Raw genomic sequence first — 26,985 nt, 5'->3', positions numbered from 1 at the left:
AGAATAGTGAGAGAAGGAAGAGTTACTCCCCATTGTGGAGAAAATATTGTTGAAATTTTCCTCCAAACTACTACTGTGGAGATCAAAAGAATAAATTAATTAAAAAATATAGTAGTGACAATATACTTTGAAAGAATGAAGAGTAAATAAGTGGGCAATTCACTGCTATCAGATCGGCAACATGGTAAGCACCTTTCATACTGGAAAGAATGTTCAGCACTGCACTCTGATCTGGTGGCTTTTCACCTGTGCGTGTAGCAGGACCTTAGTATTAGAGACTTAACAAACTTGATATAGTTTTGGTTGTTTGTTGTTTTGTTGTTTTGTTTATTTTTTCTAAGTAAAAGCAAGCTAAACATTTAAAACCCCAATTGCTACTTCTGAACAAGATGGACAAACATCTTCATGGATTAAATTGTGTGTCTGAATAATTCTATGCATTATTCTCTGAAGAAAGGTATTTCTGTATTTGTGAAGAATGATAAAGAATAAATTTAGAAAGTCTTACAGCCTAACTGAGGAACTCTTAGGCATATTTGTAAGCTAGCAATCTTTTCTAAATTCTCATAACACCAACCATCACCAAAATATATGAGTGAACTGCAAGAGATAATAACTAGTTACAGAAGGTGTAGTGGAAGTAGTATATTCAGTTACCATTAAATGTTTATTTAGGCTTCAGTGCCATAAATACTGTACGAAGAAATGAGGAACTATAGACCAGAAGTTTAGATAATCAATGTCTAAACCCCAGTGAATTTAGGAGATAAATATAAGTCCTCTAGAGTAGAAAGCTTAGAGCAGCAGTGATGAAGCAATTTAATTTTAGTTTTCTGTAATGCCAGTGAGAAGCTAAATCAGGAAGAACTTATTTGCATTTTCTTCCACATTGAACTGCAAGCGTTTGTGATATGTGATACAAATAAATCTTAGCCCAACCTCACACTCATTTAATTTTTCATCCTGAAGTGCCTTCTCATCTGCCAGTTGCTTTGTATCAAGGAACACTGACATTGTAATTTTATGCATGTCCTCTGTGTGTTTGGAGTTAGGAAATGATTAACTTTTCCCACCCTTAATTTCTCTCCATATTCTGTGCACTCTGCAAGGCCCATCAATATTTGCATTAAAAGGAAATTTTGAGTGAACAAAAGAAAATAACACCACAAGCAAACAATCCCCCTCTCCCCCAAGCACACCCCCCTTCTCCCAAAAAAATAATTAAAAAAAACAACATGAAAAACCCACAAAACCCCCAAACAAATAAAACCAAACCCAAAACCTCCTGGACAAACCAAGCAAGCAAAACAAAACAGGAAAGATGTCCTTTAGTCTTGTAAAGACTAAAACTCTTTACTAATAGCCAAAAAGGTTTTGAAAATGATGATTTTCTTGAAGAAATGAATATTCATTTCACAATGGAAAAGCTATGCTAAGAAACCAGTGATCTATTCTAGACTGAAAATTAATGTAATTATCACAGATTAATCTCTATGTAAATTTCATCAAGAAAAATTGCATAAAACTACTTGAATATGGTAGTTAAACTGACGGCTGTCAAAAGTTACTTAGCGAAATATGGATGAAGAAATATTCACAGATAAACAAATGGAAATTGACCAACTCTTCATCATATTTAAAATTACAGCTACACCTTTTTGACCTTTGATGTGCATATTCCAAGTCCAAGCCTTCATTTTATTAAAGTCTCTCCACATTTTTTTATTTTTATTTCTTACCCCCCTCTTTTTTTGTATCTCCATTTTCCATTTATCTGCTAGGCTCTTCTTTCCTCAGAAATAGCAACATATGTTGCTGAACAGAAGGATGGAGTAGGATTCTTCCAATGAGGCTAGGTGAGAAGCAGGTAGAAATATTATAATTCTTACAAGGACAAGAACCTTGTTGACCTGCTTGCACAAGATAAACATTAGGATGAGGCGGGGTATGTTCATGGAAATAGGAATAATCCAGTGAATCAACTTCTTTAATACAGTTTTCCTTTCAGCTGCTTAACAGCTCCATTTTCTTTGATTATTTTTTTTTAATATTTTATTTTGTTATTGCACATATATTTTAGAGATTTTCTACATCAGTTGGAGAGAAAGAGAAGCTGAGACTGCATCTTTGTTGCTGGTAAACAGCTTGAACAGCCTGAACTGTTGAGAAATAACTCTATGGTGATTATGCAAATCAGATAAACTCAACCAACCAGTGTGTAGAGAAACACATAGCTAAGGAAAAATCTATGCAGGTATGCATCAATAGCTGTTCAGTTCTCTGTGCTCTGATTGGCTAGAGTGAGTCTATTTCTATGTGTTATTCTCTACATTCGTGAAAGGCTGAGATATACAGGACTGATGCTCAAAATGTTTGGAAAAATATCTTGATTGCCTAAAGAATTTGGCTGTTTAAATGCACAGGAGATAAATTTAGGCACCAAATTTAACCTTTTTCATGGACTAGGGTAATGCTTTTTCATTTATGACTGCTTACAGCTGCAATTCATTTGAGAAGGTGCACAATTAATAGCAAAAGATATATTTGGAATAATTACCCCTATTCAACAGGAAGATGTTGTCCACAACTACACTAAAAGGTTTATAAATGTATTTAAATGAATTAAATATTATGTAAGATTAAATTTTCATCTATGGACTTCTGTTGGACATGAGTTTTAATTCGTTTTTATATTTTACCTTGTTCACTCTATATTTTAACAGGACTGGAGCAAGACTGAGGCTATCCAAACAACTTGTATACCAAACACTTGTGAAATGCTCTATCTCCAAAGGGAATCTTTGCAATATTTCTCGAATATCAGGATATCTCAAATCCTCCAGTGACACAGTGAAATTAAATTCTTGTTAGATGTAGCAGTAAACTTGTGGTAATTCTAGAGCAGCACCCCATGCCATTTTCCCCTCCATCACTTAGATACAGGCCTATGACTTTCAGCTTTGAAGTCCAGGTCTTCACTTAACAAAGTGATGTGCAATGAATATGGCCACCATGAACTTTGTGCTGACTTGATAAAAGAAAAATCATACACATTTTAAAATATACAATACATATATACTTTGGCTTGATCAGCTGATTTGGGGAAGATGTAAGTTCCATCATTGATAGCTTTAGGAATATCTTTTATATCTCATTATGTTTTATGATTAGCTTCATTATTCTTTATACTATCAATTACTTAATGCAGGACAAAGGATCCTTTTCCTGTGGCTGTATTCAGAGGGGTTGCATGTGCAGTGAAGAAACGAAAGAGTACGTGGGCAAAATAAATCACTCAGTGCTATTCTAAATACATGTGTATATGCTAGGAAGATATTTTGCTCAACTGACCCACTCTGTATGCATTCTATTGCTGTTCTTCAACACCGAGGCAATCTGACTAAGGAAGCAATATAGCTCATTTTCAGATACGTAGCTTCAGTCATACTACACGTAAATTACTTAGTTTAAAAGAATATTGGAAAACTGATATTACATGGACATATGTACACACATACAAAATAAAGAATTTTCATAAAATCACAGAATTATTTGGGTTGGAAAGGATCTTTAAATGTCATCCAATCCAACCCCTCTGCGGTAAGAAGGAACATCTACTACATCCGGCTGCTCAGAGTCCCATCAAGGCTTACTGTGAATATCCTCAGGGATGTGATCTCTACCACCTCCCTTGGCAATCTGTTCCAGTCTTTCACTACCCACATAGTAAAGAACTTCTTCCTAATATTCAGTCAAAATCTCCCCTGCATTGTTACAGGCCTTTCTAAATAGCTTTCTTGTAGGTCCCCTTCAAGTACTGGAAGGCTGCTATAAACAGCCTCAACTCTCTCATTTCATCTGATCATTGTTGTGGCCCTGCTCTGGACCCACTTCTGCAGGTCCCTGTCCTTCCTGTGTTGAGAACCACAGAGCTGGTGTCACCGGCTGAGGCTGTCCAGGTGAAATCTCACCAGAGTAGAGCGGAGTGGCAGAATCACTTCTCTCAGTCAGCTGGCCATGCTTCTTTCAGTGTAGCCCAGGATATGGTTGACCTTCTGAGCTGCAAGTGCACATTGACAGCTCATGTCCAGCTGTTTATCCAACAACACCCTCCATATACTTTTCCACAGGGCTTCTCTCTATCATGTCATCCACCAGACTGTATTGATAATGAGGATTGTTCTGGGACCTTTCACTCTGCCTTTTGGAACCTCATATGGTTCACCTGGGCCCAGTTCTCCAGCTTGCCCAGTTCAAATACTGGGGTTCTTTGGCCTGGAGAGAGGGAGGTGGTGGGGAGGGATTTTCTTGCTCTCTACAACTCCCTGGAGTGGGATTGGAGCTGGGTGGGAACTGATCTCTTTTCCCACGGTGCAGGTGATCAGACCGGAGGAAATGGCCTGAAGTTGTACCAGCAGAGGTCTAGGTTGAATATAAGGAAAACTTTTTCTTTAAAAAGCTTGTTAAGGCCCCAAATAGTCTGCCCAGGAATTGGTGAACTCTCTGTTCCTTTAGGTATGAAAAAGCCACGTAGATGTGGCACTGAGGGACATTTTATGGTGACATGGTAATGATGGGTTAATGGTTGGACTTGATGATCTTGCAGGTATTTTCCAAAAAAACCCCCAAACATTCTGTGATGCTGAGTTTGCATTATTTTAACTTCTTCCTTCAAAAAATGGTTTTAAAACAGTGGGTCATTTTGGCTGCCACTAGTCAGCAAGACTGTCACACCTCATCTTATAACATGCAACATACTTTCATACCATATACATTCATTTGTAAAATACCAATAAATTCAGTGGAAGCAGAAGAGAGTCCTTGCAGAACTAGAACAGAACATGATGCTGCCTCCTGTATTGTATGCCCATAAGAACTCTGTAAATAAATGCTTGTTAATATCAGAAAACAAAAGAAAGAAAATGTCTCTGACTACATATTGATACCGAGAACTGAGGATAAAACAAAAAAGAGTACAAGTTAGCCAGAAATGAAGTTTTGGTGTTTTAATTGAAACTAAACAATATGCGCCTTAGTACTGGAATACTGAAACACACACACACACACACAAAACACAAAAAACAAAACAAAACAAAAAAACCCAAGAGATGCTAGGACCTGAGGGAGGATCTTCCTGGTCCACCAGAATAAAGACTGTGTGGACTCTCACCACCAGGAGAGGTGTTGAGAGTCTTTCCATCCCAGCTAGGTCAAAGGAAGGCAGTTGTGGTTCCTTGTGCCTGTGTCCAGCCAGTATCCATGTTGAATATGTTTTCACACAACAAACACACATTCGATCAAGCTTGGACATGCACATCATCTCAGAGAGCTGTGCCTTTCTTAGCATCCACAAGAAAGTATGCAGTGTAGCCCAGTTCTTTTCCCCCTCATTGGGGGAGTTTGAAAGTGGAGTATATACATCTTCCTTGGGGGAAAAATAAAAAATAAATGGTCCCTCCAGTAGCTAATTTCAAGCCTTTACTTTACTCAATATTTAACCTCTGGACACTTATCTCCTCAGCTGATGACACCTGGAGTCATGAGTTCTTCTGAATTATGATGTCTCTTTCCAGCAGCTGGCACTCAGACCACGCTTGCAACCAAATCTAACAGCAACTTTCCTAGAACTCACATACACTGTCTCATACAGAGAGAACGTTGTTAGATATTAATATGACTATAGGATAAACTGCAGTGGTCAAGCACAGGGCTCATTCAGATAGGCACATCAACCAGCACTCACTCAATTGTGACCAACACTGCTGTATCCTTTTACCTTCTACTTTCCTTGGCCTCTCCCTTTCCCCTGCTTTTTTTCTTTCCCCTAAAAAATCCCATAATAAAAGAGCAGTCCCAGAATGTTCTCTGTTTCCATATCATGTTTCTTCCTGTACCCCTTTAGGTTGTATTATATTCTGGGAAGAATTACTTTAATTGAATTGGTTCTATGAGTTCTTCTGTGACTATCTTATGAGCAGCCAATTCAATACACTGTTTTCACAGACCAGGCTACTAGGATTCCTCCAGCTGTCGTTTTTGCTATGATTCCTGGTGGATTTTTCTGTGTTAAATTTGCTTAGGTATCAATCAATCAAACAAACAAACAAACGAACAAACAAAAAAGGTAAGTAAAAAAAAATAAAGAAAGAAATAATGGAAAGTAGAAAAAAAAATGTGAATAAAGAGTATCAAGTGTCTTTCAGGAAAATGATGTTCTTGAACAGGCAACCCACAGCTGCAGAAACTCCCTCACCAGTCCACTTGAGACTGGATAATGTGATATTTGAAATAAATAAAGGATATTTCAAGGAAATATTAATATTGATATTTCAAGGAAAGGAGAAAGAGCATACTAAAAATATACCTGTGGTGAAAATTTACAACTGTTAACTGAAGAAATTGTGAAGAGACTTGAATAACTAAACTTTGAAAAACAATTCATACTGGAAAGTTATTTACCTTGAGGGTCTAGAAGTTTAGGGAATCAATTAGAGAATCCAGATGGTAGCTTTGTGACTGAAGCTTATTACATTCTGGAGTGGTCATCAAAGAGATATCATTGACTTGTTCTTGATAGAAATATCAAGTCAAATTGGATAACACACTTAAAAACCTTCTCCGTGCTCTCACTTGGATTAGGTCATGAACTCATCTATTTGCATTCACAGAAATAGTAGTCATTCCTTACAGTGCAACCTGTGCACTCTTCAGTACTCCAAGGTGCACTTTTGACAAAATTATCTTTCATAATATAAGAAATTGGTTCTTCTAAAAAAAAAATAAATCCATGTTAATGATTTGAGCTATTAACCTGGGATAACCAGGAAATACTCAATATGGTTATTTAACTAAACAACTTGGGTGGACCTGAGGGTGTGATTTTGTTTTGCTTATCTCTGAAAAGACAAATAGCCACAGCTGCAGATAGTTTGGGACAAGTCAGTGGTGCCTTGTTACCTCATGGTTTTCTCACAGTGTTCAAGGATTAGAAAATACAGAATGATGAAGTCATCAGCTCCTCTACAGTTTCTGTAGGACAGTGTTTTTTTCTGTAGCATGTGACTGTGTTTCACATCTAGAATAGTAAATGCATGTTACGTGTATTATAAGTCATCAGTTCTTTCAGTGCAGATCTACAGAGTTGGGTAGATATTCTAATTTATTTTCTTTTCTGCTTGTTCAGCATTCTCAAGATTAATCACATATCTTTGATATACAATTAGTCCAATTACTTCTTTTCAACTGTCATTTCTACAAAATCTGTGTCTTTAAAGAAGTGACAAAAGCTTATTATCCAATTCAGATGAAAACATTTCAATAGTGTTTTAAACAACTTGAGTAGCTAATAATGTAATTTTTTCTACATAAAATTGTTGGGTTTTCTGTTTGTTTGGGGTTTTTTTGGTGGGGTTTTGCTTGTGTGTTCTTTGTTGTTTTATTTTGATTTTGTTTTGTTTAAATAAAATCAGTTACAAATGTCAGTATTTAGGGTTACACATCTGAGGCCAGAGTTGTAAAAAAAAAAAAACCAGCCCTAATATCCACAAAGTCTTTCTCTTAAATTCAAATTTTAACATGGAATTTTTAAGATGATAAAAATCAGAAAAAAATATTTTGAGTGGAAGCTTAGATACCTTCACCTTAGATGCTGAAATATTAACTTTCATTTTAAACACTGAAATATTCAGACACTTCTTGCCTTATTTGCAAGGAAGCACAAATATGTGCTGTTTTATAGTAAGAATACTCTAGGAGCTTAGTCCTGTGTATCTTCCAGCCTTTGGTTAGAGTGTTAGCCTGAGAGAGGCTACCAGCAAGAATAGTCAAGGACTTCACTGTGTTCCACAGATATCCATTCTCTTCCAGTGACTGTAAAAAGAAAGCATAAATATGTCAGCTCAGTTAAAGAAACCTGTATGTGGTCAGAAATATTCCACTGGTTACAGCTACATTACCTCTTATATAAAAAGAAGGAAGAGAGGGTCAGATAATGTTCTGGGATATTAATGATTGACTGATTGATTGATTGTTTTTTTGCCTAACTGCCAGCACTTACATGTCCCAGTCTTTCTCAAACTTTCTTGTTCAAATTCTTCCAAGTTTTATAAGATATTGAAGTGCACACAAGCAAAAGTAGAAAAACTCCATAACCTATTTGCAACCTGTTGGATTAGAGACAGTGTTGTGACCGGTTGAGACTGTCCCCTTAAGAAAGGGAATATGGTGGGCGGAAGTTGGTAAACTAAAAGAAGGATCTAAACTAATTTCATTGGTAGAGTGGGAGGAAGCACCTTCTGAACTGGGAGTGCAGGAGGGTATCCTGGGCATTCCAGCACTTTTCTATCAATCCTTCTTCTGCTCCTCTGCAGGGCAGCAGCTCTCTGTGCTGGGCTTTCGGCCAAGGCTTTGGCCTTGAAACTGATAAGCTACCAGGCCTGTATTAACTGCTTTCCAATTAACACATAACTGTTTCTAATTTTTTTTTTTCTCTTTTTTCTCTCTTTCTAACCCACTCTGGGGAAAAGGGGGAGAGAGGGGGAGAGCGGAGGTGGGGAACCCCCTCAGCAGAGAGTAGCATTTCTGTGCTACTTTATTGTGTATCTTTGTATATATTGTAAATATTGTAGATTTGTATATATTCCCCTGCATATCCTATATTGCTTTGTAAATATACAGCTCCACTGCTTTGCTAATTCAGCTGTGAGGTTTTTTTTCCCTTTCCCTTCAATGTTCTTTCCCTTTACTTTACAGGGGGGAGGGAGGAGGCTTTTTGGCCTTACCCTTCCAACCCTACAACAAGTGTCTACTTCTAAACTAGTAAATTAAGGAGACTCCTTCTGGCAGCAAAATTATAGAACAGTTATATAACAGTCCAAATCTATAATTTTAAACTCTTATTTTCTGTAAATGTAACATATTAAAACTATGTACTAGGGAAGATGGTCTGTAGTAACTGATAAAATGGGACTGCTGACAAGCTTAGGACAAGTCAGCCAGGACCCTTCTTAGCTGTGGTTAGCCAGGTTTGACTATATAGGAAGGTAATTATATTGCCTGATTGCTGTTTAGATATTTAATTTGTTAATAATGACATAATCCCATGTTCTACTCTGTAATTCAATGAGGGATAAAGTCTGTTTTGCTAAGTATATTTTATCTGAACTGGAATATGGCATATTCCTCCAATATCTGCATTTTATGCCTAATTTCTATCTACTTACTTTTAAATTAATTAATGCCTATCCTTGTTTCAGGTGAATCAGCTAATAAGATGGTTATACTGCAGACTGGGCTTTCAATTTTCAATCTTCAGAAAGAGACCATTGCAAAACAAAGAAAGAAACAAACCAAAACAAAAATAAACCCAAACAAAAATAAAAACAACAATATTGCATGAGGAAAGAGGGTTTCTTGGGAAAGAGCTTTCTTTTGGATGTGCACAGGCAAAACTAGCAAAGACTAAGTGGTACAATATTTGAAAACATTCAGGAAGTTCTTGATCCACATGCCACATAGCATCATGCTTCTCAAAGAGAAAGAGAGCAGCATTGTGACAGTGGCAATTTAGAAACTGGGAGCTCCCTGCAGAGCAGTCTTGTGGCAGGAAGCCTGTCACAGCTGCCTATGAACTTTTGGGAGCTGAAGCTAGGTCTGAACACATGGTAAATGGAGACCAGTAGTGCCAGTGCTGTGCTTCTTGGTTCCAGATTCCTTGATATGCTAAAATGCATTCTGTGACCAGCTTGTACCATGAAGCTGTATATTAACAAGGCTATCCTTACTCAAACATTTCTCCTTAGAGTTGTTGTGTTGCTTTTTTTTTTTTTATCACAGTAGCTCCTGTACTCCCACAAGCATATCTTAGCAGATCACAGTAAAAACTGTAGCTGCTGGCTTTCCTTATACCACTTTTGTCTACACAGTTATTGAACACTAGACAATTTCATCAAGTGACTACACAGAAGAACAAACCATTGATGCAGTGTGTAAAGGTGGGTTAATAAGTGAAGTTATTCCACTGAGAACCTGACAAAGATTTTTTTCTTGTAAAGACTTGTGCTGAAAATCATTAGATGAGATAATCAGTGCCTTGAGAATGAAAGAAAAGGACAAGATGAAACACATAAAAGCTGATGCTTTCCAGAGGGCAGACAGGACATATGATACAAGTGAAGAATTATAAGCAGTGCTTTTTTCTCCATGCACTGAATTAATTTGAGATTCATTCTACTGGAACAGTGAGTCCACCTTACTGATACTTTGTTTTTCATTCAAGGCAACTTGCCTTCAATAGTCAGCAGAATCTTTCTAAATGGCAGAAATTTTTCAAGAGAGTACCTTCTGTATTTTATTATGCTTGGTTACACTACTTTTTGTATGTTTTGTCACGTGTCTAAAACAGTGGTGGTTTTTCCTATTGTCCTTATAACACTGGACTCCAATCTCATGGTGTGGATTCCCATGTGTGTGGATAAAATATACAGTGATTATGAAGATCAATTATCCCCGCAACTGGATGAAGTTGAGGGAGTTTTATTAATGAGAATACACTGTATAGACTTGGGTAATAAATTGTACAGAATCCTTACCCTTTAAAAGGCTGAAACAATTTCATTTCTAGATGCATTTACTTTCACTTACATGATTAGTACTACCACTTACTACTTTTATGTGTTGTGATGGAATAATGTCCAGGAAATACTAACATTTTGAAAAATTAGGGGAAATAAACAGCTGAAATGTATATGATGAAAATTGTCATAAGATCAAATAAGATTCAAAGGAATAATTTGCAAGATGAAAGTTGTATGAATGTATAAATTGTGAATCCATATGTGTTCATATTGAAACAACTTGATAACATTCATATTGGAAGAAAATATACAACTGGTGTTTTGAGTATTTCAAAACAATTAAGTATATATATATGTATATATACATGTATATATAATTGTTATAAGGAAATATGCCAATAATAACTAGATATATCCCTGCTGATATGGGAATAAATGCACATACTTTGCATTAGTTCTACATTGTTGTAGAATGTCTCCTTGCAGCAAGAGCAAAACAAGAGCAAACCATAGAATATACAGTAGAATTATTATTACAATTGTCTGACAATTTTCATTTTAAGTTCCTTACTTTTATCATTACCTTAAATTCAAATATGACTACTAGAAGAAAGTAAGGTGTAATCAGATGGTTGTCAGAAATGTGCTTATCACAATAAACCAATTGAGAGTTAGTGAACAAGCATCTGAAACTTCATACAATATAAAAATATCCTCCCACTAACAATCCAAATGAAAACATAGCTGGAGAATAGTTTGTAATCGTTATTCATTCTTTAGTGTTTATACTTTAGAAATATCACATGCAGAAAAACACTCACAAAGGACTATACCAAAACTTGTAACTAAGATAGACAGTAAGTTGAAACAGACACAGGAGCTTCAGATTATAGATGAGCATTACAATTAACTTTACAAAGAACCTGGAACAATTGACTCTGCTGAATCAAAAGCAGTAAGATTAATTAGATTAAAAATAACAGAAGACTATAAAGCCAAACACCCAGTGAATTAACGTTTTATTTGTAAGTGCTTTCTGCCAACACACTGCAATCTTTTCTTGTGACATTTCTTGTGCTATTGTTATTCAGTGATTCAATTATCAAACAAGCAAATCTGAGTTTGTGGATAATTAGCATGTTTTGTACTCAGTTGAAGTAGTCATGTACACTTGTGGAACTTCACAGAGAAGAAATAAAACCACCAAGAAAAGAATAAGAAACTGTCATTATGATTTCAAAAGAATGTGAGTCAATCTAGTTAAGTAAGACTAACAAGTGCACTTTGAAGTAGGTCTCCAACAGAGCAGAAGATGTTTACTTCTATTTTCCCTTCATGAAAAGAACAGTGTGACTAAGTAGATAGTGAATGTAATAGGTGTTTGTGCGTGTCATAAATTAGACACAAATTCATAGTTGACTTATTACTTAAAAATCCCTGATCTAAATTGCTTTTATTTGGTGCACCTAGTTGCAAGTATTGTGCAAATATAGAAGATATTTTCTATCCATTATACAGCTTACATAGTTACTCAGTGCTTCTCAGTTTTGCTAACTAGGTTGGATGTTACAAATGGTACATATGAGTGTGAATGATCATGATGGAAGTGAGGAAAAATCTTTTTGTAGGAATAATGGCATTTCAAAATTATTCTAGTATGACAGGGCTCCAAGACACTGTTTTATATATTGTTTTTTGAACACATGAGAATGTTTACACATAAGAATTCTACTGATTATGAGCATTCCTTTTCCAAGCATCCTTGACAGCCCATCTACAGTGATTTCTTTCTCATGTCATCCTACTATTTAGTGTCTTGAAAGAGGATATTTTGTAACATTCTTAAAACAGCTCCTGTATAATTTTGTGAGTACCATAGAGAAGAGATTAGTGGTGTTCCACATGAAAGAAAAGGAAGCCAACTGAGAGAGGGTGAGACCCTTAGAGACTTTAGGGTTTTCTACCTTGCCTTCTACACTGATGAAGGTGAGATTGGGAAGGAGAAATGGAGAATATGCACAAATGTAGCATCCTTTTCTCCTCCCTCAGCAGAAACAGCAATTGCCTGTGCAAATATGGGGGTTCAATTTAAGCAGCCACAATCTTCTCAACCAAAGGCAACACAGGTAGCTACTTGTGTAAATAATAAGCTACTTTTGTCCTGGTTTGAGTGAGGTGTGCTCATTTCTCACATATCATGACTCCCTTCTCTGTCTCTCTCTTCCCTGCTTCCTGTTCCCATTTATTTTTGAAGCAAGTAAGTCAATGTTATTCACTTATTCACTTATTTCTAAGAGTAACCACTAACCAGAAAATAGCTGCTACACAAGCCTCAGCTAGACATTTCCTTTTTTTAATATAGATTTTTTTCCTCAATAGATTGTAGAGATTTCAGAAAGAGAGAAATTATTTACAGAGAGTAAGATTTCAAGGGAAAGGAAAGAAAAACTCTATGCAGAACAGAATTGTTAAACTTGGAATTAGGTCTTGTGACCGTTTGAGGCTGTGCCTTTAAGAAAGGGAATATGGTGGACGGAAGTTGGTAAACTAAAAGAAGGATCTAAACTAATTTCATTGGTAGAGTGGGAGGAAGCACCTTCTGAACTGGGAGTGCAGGAGGGTATCCTGGGCATTCCTGCACTTTATCTTCAGTCTTTCTTCCGCTTCTCCTTCGGGCAGCAGCTCTCTGTGCTGGGCTTTCGGCCAAGGCTTTGGCCTTGAAACTGATAAGCTACCAGGCCTGTATTAACTGCTTTCCAATTAACACAAAACTGCTTCTAACCTTTTTTTTTTCTCTTTCTCTCTCTTTCTAACCCACTCTGGGGAAAAGGGGGAGAAAGGGGGAGAGCGGAGGTGGGGAACCCCCTCAGCAGAGGGGGGAACTCTCATTTCTGTGCTACTTTGTTGTATTTCTTTGTATATATTGTAAATATTGTAAATCTGTATATATTTCCCTGCATATTACGGCAATCCCATGCAGAGCTATAGGCTGGGGTCGGAGTGGCTGGAGAGCTCCCCGGCAGAGAGGGACCTGGGTGTGCTGATCGACAGCCACCTGAATATGAGCCAGCAGTGTGCCCAGGTGGCCAAGAGGGCCAATGGCATCCTGGCCTGCATTAGGAATAGTATGGCCAGCAGGAGCAGGGAGGTCATTGTGCCCCTGTACTCTGCTTTGGTTAGGCCGCACCTTGAATACTGTGTCCAGTTCTGGGCCCCTCAATTTAAGAAGGACATCGAAACACTTGAACGTGTCCAGAGAAGGGCAACAAGGCTGGTGAGAGGCCTTGAACACAAGTCCTATGAGGAGAAGCTGAGGGAGCTGGGATTGTTTAGCCTGGAGAAGAGGAGGCTCAGGGGTGACCTCATTGCCCTCTACAACTACCTGAAAGGTGGTTGTAGCCAGGAAGGGGTTGGCCTCTTCTCCCAGGCAACCAGCACCAGAACAAGGGGACACAGTCTCAAGCTGCGCCAGGGGAGGTTTAGACTCGAGGTGAAACGGAAGTTCTTCACCGAGCGAGTCATTCGTCATTGGAACGGGTTGCCCAGGGAGGTGGTTGAGTCATCGACCCTGGAGGTGTTTAAGGGGAGATTGGACGTGGCACTTGGTGCCATGGTCTAGTCATGGGGTCTGTGTTGATAGGTTGGACTCGATGATCCTCGAGGTCCTTTCCAACCTAAGTGATACTGTGATACTGTGATATCCTACATTGCTTTGTAAATATACAGCATCCCATTGCTTTGCTAATTCAGCTGTGAGGTTTTTTTTTTCCTTTCCCTTCAATTTCTCCTTCCCTTTACTTTACAGGGGGGAGGGAGGAGGCTTTTTGGCCTTACCCTTCCAACCCTACGACATTTTTTTTCTTGGCGCCCAACGTGGGTCAGATAATTAGTTTAATTTATTACTTGATTGATTTAGTGTTTTCTAGCTGAATTAGCAAACATGAAGGTATTGTGGTTTGTGGAGCGATTATTCTTTTCAATTTTTGGGGCTCTAGTTTACAGATATTGTTTGGGTTTGATTTTGGATTACCTGGGTAAATATTTGGTGCGGACAATTTATATGTGGGTTATGTATAAAGTTAGATTATGGTATGGAAAATGCGTGGATTTCTTATGGCCAGCGAGATACAGAAATATTACCTCCACCACTCTCCCAGTTGAGATAAAGGGTTTTAGGATTCCGCCTGAGGAGAGAGTAACTTTAGGTGATGCCTGGGATCCAAAGGTGATTTATATGATGTGTATAATTCTGCTGTTGGTGATAACTAATGTGTGTTCTCTGTATTCCTTGTGGCGAGAGAGAAAGGTGTCCAGAGCTTCTTTTGTTACTAAAACTAGATCAAAAAGAAAACGCCGTGGCTCTGGATCAGTCCCAGAGTCATCTAATGATGAGGAGTGTGCAGAATCTCTGTCAGTTAAAAAGAGGGCTAAAAAGTTAATTGGTAAAGCAGCTCTAAATGACTTTGCTGCTGATTCTGGCAAGCTGCCAAGGGTGGCGGCTGGTATCAACATGGCGCCTACTCCTTCTCCTACTCCTTCTTCTCCTTCGGCCATTAACGGAGCAACGTCACTTCTGCCCACTCTCTCAGTGGGACCGGAAGTCACTAACCCAGCAGCTGATTTATCTCAGGACCTGTCAGCTTCCATTAAGGTGGCTGTAAATTCAAACACAGCTCCAGTTAAGGTGGCTGTTTTAAAGACTAGAGGTGGAAAGGCCAAAGATGGAGAAGAAGAGCTGGAGACTGATCCTGGTGAGGGGCCCTCTACTCTAAAAGATCCTGCTGAGGAGGAAGAGAAGGTTTGTTTTAAAGATCTAGCTAACCTAGTGAGATCAAAGCAGGATAGAGATGAAGTTAGGAAAGGAGCTGGCAAAGGTGGTTCTCAGCTTAAAGAGATCCTTGAGAAAATGACAGCAGGATTATTTGGACAAAAAGTTCAGGGAGAAGAAGAGGAAGATGATATTTTTGAGTGTTTGTCACCACGTGAGGAATTGCGAAATGTCCGTAAAGATTTCACCAGGGCAGATAAGGAGCCAGTTCTAGCTTGGCTTAGTAGGTGTTATGATACAGGTGCTCCAGCTCTAACAGTTGGAGACAAGTCAGAAGCTCAGTTAGGAACTCTCTCAAGGGATAATGGAATAGATAGATAGGCAGGGCTCTCAGTAAGGTTAATCTGTGGATACGCCTTTTAATGGTGGTTGCCCTGAGATATCCTTCCCGAGATGACCTTCCATGGAATCCTAAACCCTGGACTACCATAGATGAGGGAATTAAGCGCTTGAGAGAATTTGCTGTTAGAGAGCTACTCTATAGTGAACATGAAACTCTGAATCCTGATGACATTCCTGTGGGTATTGGTCTTGCTAAAAAGACCATCAAACTTGCTCCTTCTAATTACGCAAACATTCTGGCAAGCAGAATTGTGTCAAGAAGTTATGGTGGAGCTTCTCCTACGGTTGGCCAATTCAGTGATCAAATGAGACAATTGGAGGATAGCATGACACGTGGTTCTTTGGTTTCAGCCATTGAAACTCTGTCTGGAAAAATTGAGAGTTGCATGAAGGATCTGAAAGATTCCATATACCAATTGGCACAGAAGGATAGTTTCAATTCTTCCTCCAGGTGGATACAAGTCTCATCTGTGAGGAATACACGTCCTCCAAGGAGGTCATTCCAAAACAGGTCATTCCAAAACAGACCACCAAGGCAATCACGTAGAACTATTTGGATAACTCTGCGTGATCAGTTTGGTGAGAACATGAACCGCTGGGATGGCCAACCAACTTCTAATCTTTTCAGGAGACTGAGGGAATTGCAAAGTGGCAGGACCCAAGGTAGCAATACCAGAAGGGTAGCTGTTACTTCCACAGTTCCCCAGAACAACCCTAGTAGCTCCAACAGTGGCTCCAGTTATAACATGCAAAGTTATAACCCTGCACACTATGTGCAATGCACATGTACGCATGTTCCCCATAACTAGGGGTGCCCTGCCTCCTGCCAGGGGGAGGAAAGGGATAACAGAGATAATAGAATCTATTGGGATGTGTACATCCAGTGGCCTGGCACTTCACAATTTCGGAAGTACAGGGCCTTGGTTGACACAGGAGCTCAGTGCACCATAATGCCATCAAACTATCAGGGATCAGAGTCTATAACTATTCTGGGAGTCACTGGCGGATCTCAAGAGTTAAGTAAGGTAGAGGTTAATATAAGTTTAACTGGTAAACAATGGAGGAAGCATACAGTTGTGACCGGACCTGATGCACCTTGTATTTTGGGAATTGATTTTCTGAGAGAAGGGCGTTTCAAAGACCCTAGAGGTTACAAATGGGCTTTTGGAGTAGCTTCTATAGAAATTGATGGAAAAAAATTGAAGCTGTCTGCTAGGCCTGAGTTTTCTGATGAATCTGCAGTTGTGGGACAACATAAGACACAGGACATTAAATTGCCGGTTGCTTCTCAGACTGTGCATCACAGACAATACAGAACCAACCGTGACTCTTTGTTGCCCATTCAGAATCTGATTCGTCAGTTGGAGAGTCAGAAAGTCGTCAGCAAAACTCATTCACCTTTCAACAGTCCAGTGTGGCCTGTGCGGAAGCAGAATGGAGACTGGCGTCTGACGGTCGACTACCGAGCCCTAAATGAAGTGACACCACCCATGAGTGAAGCAGTACCAGACATGATGGAACTACAGTATGATCTGGAATCCAAAGAGGCCAAATGGTATGCTACCATAGACATTGCTAATGCATTTTTCTCTATTCCCATAGCAGAGGAATGCAGTCCTCAGTTTACTTTCACCTGGAGAGGAATCCAGTACACTTTCAACAGATTGCCAGTGGGCTGGATCCACAGCTCAAGCATCTGTCATGCAGTGATCCACGATGCTCTGGAGAAAGGAGGTGCTCCAGAACCCATCCAGCTCATCAATGATATCATCGTCTGGGGTAAAACTGCTGAGGAAGTCTTCGAGAAAGGTAACAAAATCATTGACATTCTTCTGGATGCAGGTTTTGCCATCAAGCGAGACAAGGTGAAAGGACCTACCACAGGGATTCAGTTTCTGGGAGTGCGGTGGCAGGATGGACGCCGACACATTCCAGTGGATGTGGTAAATAGAGTCTCTACCATGGCAAATCCCACAAACAAGCAAAAGACCCTACGTTTCTTGGGGATAGTGGGATTTTGGAGACTGCACATTCCTGGATACAGTCAGATTGTGAAACCTCTGTATGATGTGACTCGAAAGAGAAACCATTTCCACTGGGGACCTGAACAACAAGCAGCCTTTGACCAGATAAAGCAAGAGGTAGTTCAAGCAATGGGTCTGGGACCTGTCCGAGATGGTCCAGACATTAAGAACATTTTGTACACGGCTGCAAGTGACAATGGTCCAACCTGGTGCTTGTGGCAAAAAGCTCCAGGTGAGACACGTGGACGACCTCTTGGTTTCTGGAGTCGAGGTTACAGAGGTTCAGAGGCTAATTATACTCCAGCAGAGAAAGAAATTTTAGCTGCCTATGAAGGAGTAAAAGCATCTTCTGAAGTGATTGGAACTGAATCACAACTTCTCTTAGCTCCCAGATTACCAGTTTTGAATTGGATGTTCAAAGGCAAAGGCTCCACACCACAACATGCCACAGACTCAACGTGGTCTAAGTGGATGGCTCTGATAACACAGAGAGCTCGAATGGGAAATCTTGAAAGACCTGGTCTAGTGGAGGTGATCTCAAGTTGGCCTGAAGGTATCAACTGTGCTAAACCTCCAGAGGAGAAAGTAGCTTGTGCTGAGGAAGCTCCTCCTTACAATGACCTTTCTGATGATGAAAAGAAATATGCTTTGTTCACAGACGGTTCCTGTCGTCTTGTTGGAAACAAGCAAAGGTGGAAGTCTGCAGTGTGGAGTCCAACACGCCGAGTTGCAGAGGCGAAAGGTGGAGAAGGAGAATCCAGTCACTTCACAGAGGTAAAAGCTGTCCAGCTAGCTCTCGACGTAGCTGAATGTGAGAGATGGCCAAAGCTTTATCTCTACACCGACTCATGGATGGTAGCCAATGCTCTATGGGGTTGGCTAAAGAACTGGAAGAAGAGTGGTTGGCAGAGGAAAGGAAAACTCATTTGGGCAGCCAACCTATGGCAGGACATTGCTGATCGAATCGAGATAATTCCAGTGAAAGTGAGACACATCGACGCTCACATTCCTAAGAGCAAAGCTACTGAGGAACAGCAACACAACCATCAGGCAGATCTAGCTGCAAAAGTTTCTCAAGTAGACATGGACTCTAATCTTGATCTCGACTGGAAACACCGAGGTGAGATATTCTTAGCTCGATGGGCTCATGATTCGTCAGGACATCAAGGCAGAGATGCAACATACCAATGGGCTCGTGACAGATCCATAGACATTTCCATGGATGCTATCACACAAGTCATCCATGACTGTGACATTTGTGCTGCTATTAAGCAGGCAAAACAACTTAAGCCCTTGTGGTATGGTGACAGATGGTCCAAGTACAAATATGGTGAAGCTTGGCAGATTGACTACATCACTCTACCACGTTCTCGTTCTGGTAAGCAATACGGGCTTACTATGGTAGAGGCAAACACTGGATGGTTGGAAACTTATCCAGTTCCACATGCAACTGCACGCAACACCATTCTCGGTCTGGAGAGACAGATCCTGTGGAGACACGGAACTCCAGAGAGGATTGAGTCAGACAACGGAACTCATTTCAAGAACAACCTTGTAAAGAACTGGACAAAAGAGCACGGTATTGAGTGGATATTCCATATTCCTTACTATGCACCAGCTTCAGGGAAGACTGAACACTACAATGGTTTGTTGAAGACCACTCTTAAAGCCATGGGGGGTGGATCTTTGAAAAACTGGGAAAAACATTTAGCACAAGCAACCTGGCTGGTAAATAGTAGAGGTTCAGTGAACCGAGCTGGACCTGCACATTCAAATTTGCTACAGAAAGTAGAAGGTGATAGATAGAGTTCCTGTTGTTAGAGAAAAGAATCTGTTAGGTAAAACTGTTTGGGTATTTTCACCCTCAGGAGAGGCTAAACCTGTCCGAGGGGTGGTTTCAGCTGAAGGTCCAGGTCACACTTACTGGGTAATGCAAGAGAATGGTGAAATTCAGTGTATTCCACAAAGAAATTTAACTTTAGCTGAAAGAGGTTAATTTCGAACTGTTGTACAGCTACAGCGCGTCCAGAGGAAGAGTCAACGAGGAATCTACGGTGCACGAACCCTGAGAGCCCTGAGTCAACTAAGAGACCCTGAGAATCCCTGTTTCCCTTTTCTTTGCTTCGTCGGCGAAGAAATGAACTGTTTTCCATTTTTCTCATTTTCTGATTTTCTTGGACTTTTGAATCATCTACATCTGAGCATAGCCGGAATGGACTATGAACTTTACTCACGAAATGTAAATATCGTTTTGGATTGGATGGACAGTATGAACAGCCAATGAAATTGTTTAGAAGGGGTGGACTGTGACCGTTTGAGGCTGTGCCTTTAAGAAAGGGAATATGGTGGACGGAAGTTGGTAAACTAAAAGAAGGATCTAAACTAATTTCATTGGAAGAGTGGGAGGAAGCACCTTCTGAACTGGGAGTGCAGGAGGGTATCCTGGGCATTCCTGCACTTTATCTTCAGTCTTTCTTCCGCTTCTCCTTCGGGCAGCAGCTCTCTGTGCTGGGCTTTCGGCCAAGGCTTTGGCCTTGAAACTGATAAGCTACCAGGCCTGTATTAACTGCTTTCCAATTAACACAAAACTGCTTCTAACCTTTTTTTTTTCTCTTTCTCTCTCTTTCTAACCCACTCTGGGGAAAAGGGGGAGAGAGGGGGAGAGCGGAGGTGGGGAACCCCCTCAGCAGAGGGGGAACTCTCATTTCTGTGCTGCTTTGTTGTATTTCTTTGTGTATATTGTAAATATTGTAAATCTGTATATATTTCCCTGCATATCCTACATAGCTTTGTAAATATACAGCATCCCATTGCTTTGCTAATTCAGCTGTGAGTTTTTTTTTCCTTTCCCTTCAATTTCTCCTTCCCTTTACTTTACAGGGGGGAGGGAGAAGGCTTTTTGGCCTTACCCTTCCAACCCTACGACAGGTCTACTGAAGGGAGAGCTGGCAATGGACTGTGTAGTTTAGGATAAATTTCTGGACTCACCCTGGTAGTTAGAGCAATATTAAAATATTTTGAACAACCCTGCTGTAGGCATAATGGAGAGTGTTTTACAATTAATGAGGCAAAAGTTATGTGGAATATTCACTTATTATCATACTATCACTTTCCCTCAGGTGGCTCAGTTGGTAGCGCATCAGACCCTTAATGGGAATGTCGTGAGTTCAAGCCTGCAGTGAGCAGCAGTGTCCTCCTTACTCTAGTCATGGGGTCTGTGGTGACAGGTTGGACTCGATGATCTTTGAGGTCTCTTCCAACCTTAGGAATGCTGAATACAAAGTAGTCCCTTCTTTTAATATCAAACTAGAAAGATATATGTAATTACCATGAATTATCCATGAGTTCACTTTAGTTTCTTTAACCTCCTTTTATTTGTCAGCTACGAAAAGTTCTGATTTTTGTTTTTATTTTAGCATACTAAAAAATCTACATCTGCACATAATCCCATTGTATTATGTACTTTTCTAAATGGAAGGTGTATGTCTTGTTCCTAGGACTTTGCAGGCCAAAGGTCAAATTTCTTCTATGAATGAGTCTAGTAATAAGTAGATTCAAAATCAAAACATTGGCTGAAAAAGGCTTTAAGAATTTGGATGTTTCTATTTCTTCTCACACTGTGTGGAGTTTATTTCTGTGGATGGTTACCTAGGAAATGGTTGCAGGATGAAATTTGTTTAACTGTATTTTCAGACTGATTGTCAGAGTTTTTATCAGGGTTATAAGTAGTGGATTCACTCGATATTAGAATAAAAAAGAAAAAACAATATCAAAGGTGCTATAGTAGAATGAAAATTTAGTCACTTCATGTTTTTAAAAGTTTCTTGGAAAGAAGTTTAGTACATACTCATAAATTAATCCAGCTCAAGTGATTAGGAAAATATTTTAAGTTTCTAGAATAATACTGAAGAATGAAAGAATACCTTTTGACTCAACTAAACCTGTTTGTGGTGGGTTGAACATTTGCATTCTGTAGTTTCTTCTTGTGAACACTCATCTAAATGTTTCATACATGTGCTTACAGTTGGAAGTTCTATATCAGTGTTTGTAGATCATTCTGGCCATGGATTACATCCTGACTGAATAATCTGTCCCAAATTCCAACATGCACAGTTGTGGTGCTTCAGGCTGGGTGCCCCCCTGCTGTAGCCACATCAGACACACCTCTGGTGTCCTGAGGGTCCAGCCCAGTGGGTGGACACAGGAAGCTGTGTATTTCATCCCATAATGTCCTGCTCCCTGCAAAAGCCATCTTAGGGTCCTCCACTTCCTTTTTCCTCCCTTACCATTCCTATGGAGATTGGTCCTTATCTGGTTATGGGGGGGGACGACTCATCTCACGGCCTCCTGGGCCTGGCTAGGCCCAAGGCCAGGGGAAAGGGCAATCTCAGATCTGGCCAGCTGAGATTAGCCTAACAGTGGAGGAGTGGGGGGGAAGAAAGAGCCCTGGGGGGTTTGGGTGTACACTCTGGTATGGAGAGGGAAGTGTTGGGATGCTTCTGGGCATGCTTTGGGATCTCTTTTGTCACTGTGCTTGTGGTTCTCTGTAAAATATTCACTGCTTTTCCATTTAAACTTTCCACCACTTTTGCACTCCATTTGTCTGAGTCTTATTTTTCTGCCTGTGGTGGGAGGGAATGAAGGATCGGCCCTTCAGCCCACCACAACAGTCTTTTATCTTCCAGAGATATTATATGATCTAACTTTTAGCATATTGCCCTCTCTAGTGCTTCTGTAACATCTTTCTTATTTTGTAGTCTGTAAGTCGCATGGAATAGAATTGTTGCTATGTTTTATCAAGATATCTTTCCAGCTTGTTGAATGATCATAATAATTATTAAACATATTTTGAATATTAAAGATAATATTCTCACCAGTACAGTACTATTTGGTAATCATTCATACCTGAATAACAAGAATGTAATCTACCAATATAAACTGGAATAATTTTGTAACCAGAATAATTTTGTTACGACTTAACATAGAGATAATTAGCGGTAAATAGTGCAAGTCAGTGGAAATGTAGGTGATAGACATGCAATTATATTTAAAAAAAATTGAATAGAACTTTTCCTAGATCACAGCCATGGCATAAGCAAAATAAAACATAATCAATAAACTTTAAACTACCCTTCGCTGTCCTTTAAAGTGCCAAGTAAATGGAGAAGCCAGCATCATACCTTCAGTGCCAGAAAACTTGAGCACAACAGAGATTTCCAGAACCAAGGGAACGATATTGCCAACCCTTTTTAGCTCTGATGTCAAAACTGATGTTGTTTAGATTGAAGGTCCCACTGGATCTAAATTATTGGTGTTTCTTACAACAAAAAGAGATTTGCTAGTTCATTTGGGTTTACAAGTCTAAGCAAAATAACCAAAAAAAATATTAGTTTATGATCAAAAACTGAAAGTAAGAAGAGAAAAAATATTGAGTTTTGTCTAAATCTACCTTCCTCAAGCTTCAACCCATTCCCTCCCATCCTATATCTACAAGCCCTTATAAAAAGTCCTCCAGTTTTCTTGTAGGTTTCCTTCAAGTACAGGAAAGCTGCTATACAGTCATCTTTCCAAGAACACCAGACCCAACTCTTGCAGCCTGTTCCCATAGGGGAAGTGCTCCAATCCACAGATCATGGCCCTCTTCTGGACCTATTCTAACAGTTCTATGTCCTTCTGAAGTTGGGGACACCAGAACTGGACTCAGTACTACAGGCAGGGTCTTACAAAAGCAGACTAGAGGAGGAGAAAAACCTCCCTCATCCTGCTGGTCACACTTTTGGTGCAGCCCAGGATACCATTGGCCTTCCGGGCTGCTAGTGCAAATTTCCAGCTCATGTTGAGCTTTTCATCAACTGACATCCCAAAGTCCTTCTCATGTCAGCTTTCAAGTTACTTCCTGCTCAGCCTATATTTGTGTTTGGGATTGCCCCAACCCAGGTGTAGGCCTTGTTGAACTTCATGAGGTTTGTATGGCTCCACCTCTCAAGCTTGTCCAAGTTCCTCTGGATGCATTCCCTTCACTCCAGCATGTTAACCAGACCACACATCTTGTTGTAATCCACAAACTTGTTGAGGCTGCATTCATTTCCACCATCCATATTGCTGACAAAGTTATTAAACAACACTGGTTCCAGTACTGACCCCTGAGGGACACCACTCATCCCTGACCTCCATCATTTTGTTTGGAAAAGATCTTTAATTTCATTGAGTCTAACTATTACCTAACTCTACCAAATCCAGTGCTGAACACGTCCTTTAATACCACACCTATGTGTCTTTTAAACAGCTCCAGAGTTGATGATTAAATCACCTCCCTGAGGAAAGAGTGTTTAATAACCCTTTTAGTGAAAGGTGTTCTTCTAATATCCAATGTAAACCTCCTCTGGCAGAGCTTGAGGTCATTTCCTCTTGTCCTATTGTTATCTGTGAGAAGAAAACAACACCCACTACACTCCAACCTTATTTCAGGTAGTTGTGGAGAGTGATAAGGCCTTTTGTCGGTCTCCTTTCTTCCACACTAAGCAACCTTAGTTCCTTCAGCTGCTCCTCATTAAGAAGAACATTCATCAAGAATATTACAGAGACTTGGAAAACTAGATGTATGAGTGTAATGCTTTAGTGCAAGGGCTAAACTCCTTGCTCCCTCAACACAAAAGTGAGAGGAAAAGTAACTCACAAAACTCAGAGTTGACATAAAGAGGTAAGACTTAAACATAACATGAGATATCATAATCACAATGCATAGTTACGTTAGCTAATAATCATCCAACACTATCCAATCAACTAAACCATGGCACCAAGCACCCCACCAAGTCTCCTCCTAAACACCTCCAATGATGGCGACTCCACCACCTCCCCGGGCAGCCCATTCCAATGGCCAATCACTCTCTCGATGAATAATTTCTTCCTAACATCCAATCTAAACCTCCCCTGGTGTAGCTTAGCCCATTTGCATTTGAACTGTGAAAATCTACAGGAAAAAAAAAATACAAGGAAAAAAATTCAAAAACAAGAAAACCCCAGCATAAAACAGAAAACCAACACCAGCAGCTACCCAACTCCCACCCCTTCCAATGTTGTGCCTGCGGGGAAAAGCCCAGACCCAAGAATTGGGACTCAGAAACAGCAACCAGAACAGGCACCTTTCCATATTGCAACCTGAACTTCAAGCCCCATAATAGTTTCCTCCAGTTAGCTCTTTTACTTTTAGATGCTGGCATGACTGCATCATGGTATAAAGAACAGCATCATGTTCAATTCAGTCCATGACAACAAATCTAAAAGTAAAAAGTGTTAATAGATGAAACAGTGCTAGGCAAGTTGCACCACTAATTCTGTTGTTCATTCAATGAGAAACTCTCTTTTAAAATATTGTTGAAACTATCAGATCATATTCTTCCCGCACATTGGAGTGCTGCAGAATCTCAAGCATCTGACTCGGGATTTAGTTCCAGCTTGCCACACAGTGCAACCAATAGAGACTGCAGATAATGTCAACACTTGTTTAGTGCAGTTTGGACAGAACATCTCTAATTTCTACTAGTACTCAAGAGACAACCTGTAAGTGAACTTTCAAATTAGTGAAATGACATGAAATTAATGGATACAATACTGTTATGAGAATGAAAATACTGTCTTTTGAGATGGACAATAATAATTTTAGGGAAAACCTTGCAGTCTGCAAATGAAAGGTTTGACATTCTAGCATTTACAGAGCATCACATATATGTGAACAGCTCCTGCAAGAAGCAGAAAGAAATATAGATATGGAAAGCAGCCAGAAAGCTGGAAAGATAGAACAGCATGGAGGAATGATTACTAAGACATTAGCTGTGAAGAAACCCAGAGAGAGACACTATTAAGACTATTAAGGGAAGAGCAGGACTGGAAGGCAGATGGCAGGGGGCTGCATAACAGGATGAAGCAGGAGGTTGTCTCTGCCATGGAATTCCACCTGAAGAATCACATAAGGAAGATTGTTATATGTGGGTCTTCTGTATTACTTAAGCAGTAATGTCTGTGGGACTTCATTAATTTGAAGAATGTGGACACTGAGAAGATAAATAGGATTAAAAAACAATTGTATTACAGGACTAACTGGAGATATGAAGAACCCTGAAACTATAGCTGAGGACACAGATAATTGACATGCAAATTTTGATAGCTAAAGATACAAGACAAAGGTGTGTTAAAAGAAACACACATGCAAGGAGAAAGAAAATACAAGAAAGTTCAAGCCATATCCCCAGTGATGTTCTGACATTATCTGTCTTGATGTTCACTCAAGAAATGAATGCATATAAGATGTATATGAGGTGAATATACATAAAATGAAAATTCTGAGATATGAATATGTGAGATATGCAAAGTGAAGACAGGATATTGGGAAGCCAACAAAACATAGTGGAACTCAAGATAATATTTATTTTGACAGAATAAAATATTTACAGTCTTCACCAAAAACTATTCTGAGGAAATGTTTTTTGTTACACCCATCTCTGAAAAAAAAACCCTCAGGCTTCTGTTCTTTAAGCAGCAGACAACTCCTGTCTGTCTTGTCAGTTAGCAAAAGAACACAAAACACAACAAAATGAAACAAAACAAAACAAGGCAAACTGAACCCCCTGCACACTCCAACACCACCACCCCACCTCCCATGCCCCCCACCCCCAAACACAACTTCTATTGAATTTAATTTGGTTTGCACTGTGCACCTACATAGCAAATCTTCATCTGTGTGTTGAAGGGGTGTATGTGTTCAAAAGAAACAGGAGAGGAGTTCAGTGTTTGTGGGCTAGTGAATGGGAAAACTGAATGACCGTATTGATGATCTCTGAGGTCTTTTCCAGCCTTATTGATTCTCTGATTCTGAATGTATGCAAACACTGAACCAAGGAAATGGGATACTTAAAGAGAGATATGAATGGAAGTGGAAGGATCAATTGAAAAGTGAAGGAACAACTGAAAGGGATTCAGGAGATGGAAGAACCCCATCACAAAACACTGGACAATTGAAGCAAATAAATTGTTCAAGACTAAGATGTTAAATGCAAAAGAGGTGTTTCTAAACAGAAAGAGTGAGAGAAAGATAAAGAAGGATGATGAAAAATTGCACTCTTCAAAAACAATTTAGAAGGAAAACAAGAAGGAAAAAAGCCAGGATTTAACAGAAAATCCTATTATCAGAAAAACAGGCAAAACATACAAACAAACTAAA

The sequence above is a fragment of the Melanerpes formicivorus genome, unplaced genomic scaffold (genome assembly GCF_026170545.1).
Source record: "Melanerpes formicivorus ecotype bairdi unplaced genomic scaffold, bMelFor1.0.p_v2 SCAF_1, whole genome shotgun sequence".
Classification (NCBI taxonomy): Eukaryota; Metazoa; Chordata; class Aves; order Piciformes; family Picidae; genus Melanerpes; species Melanerpes formicivorus.
This window is presented reverse-complemented; position numbering follows the sequence as displayed.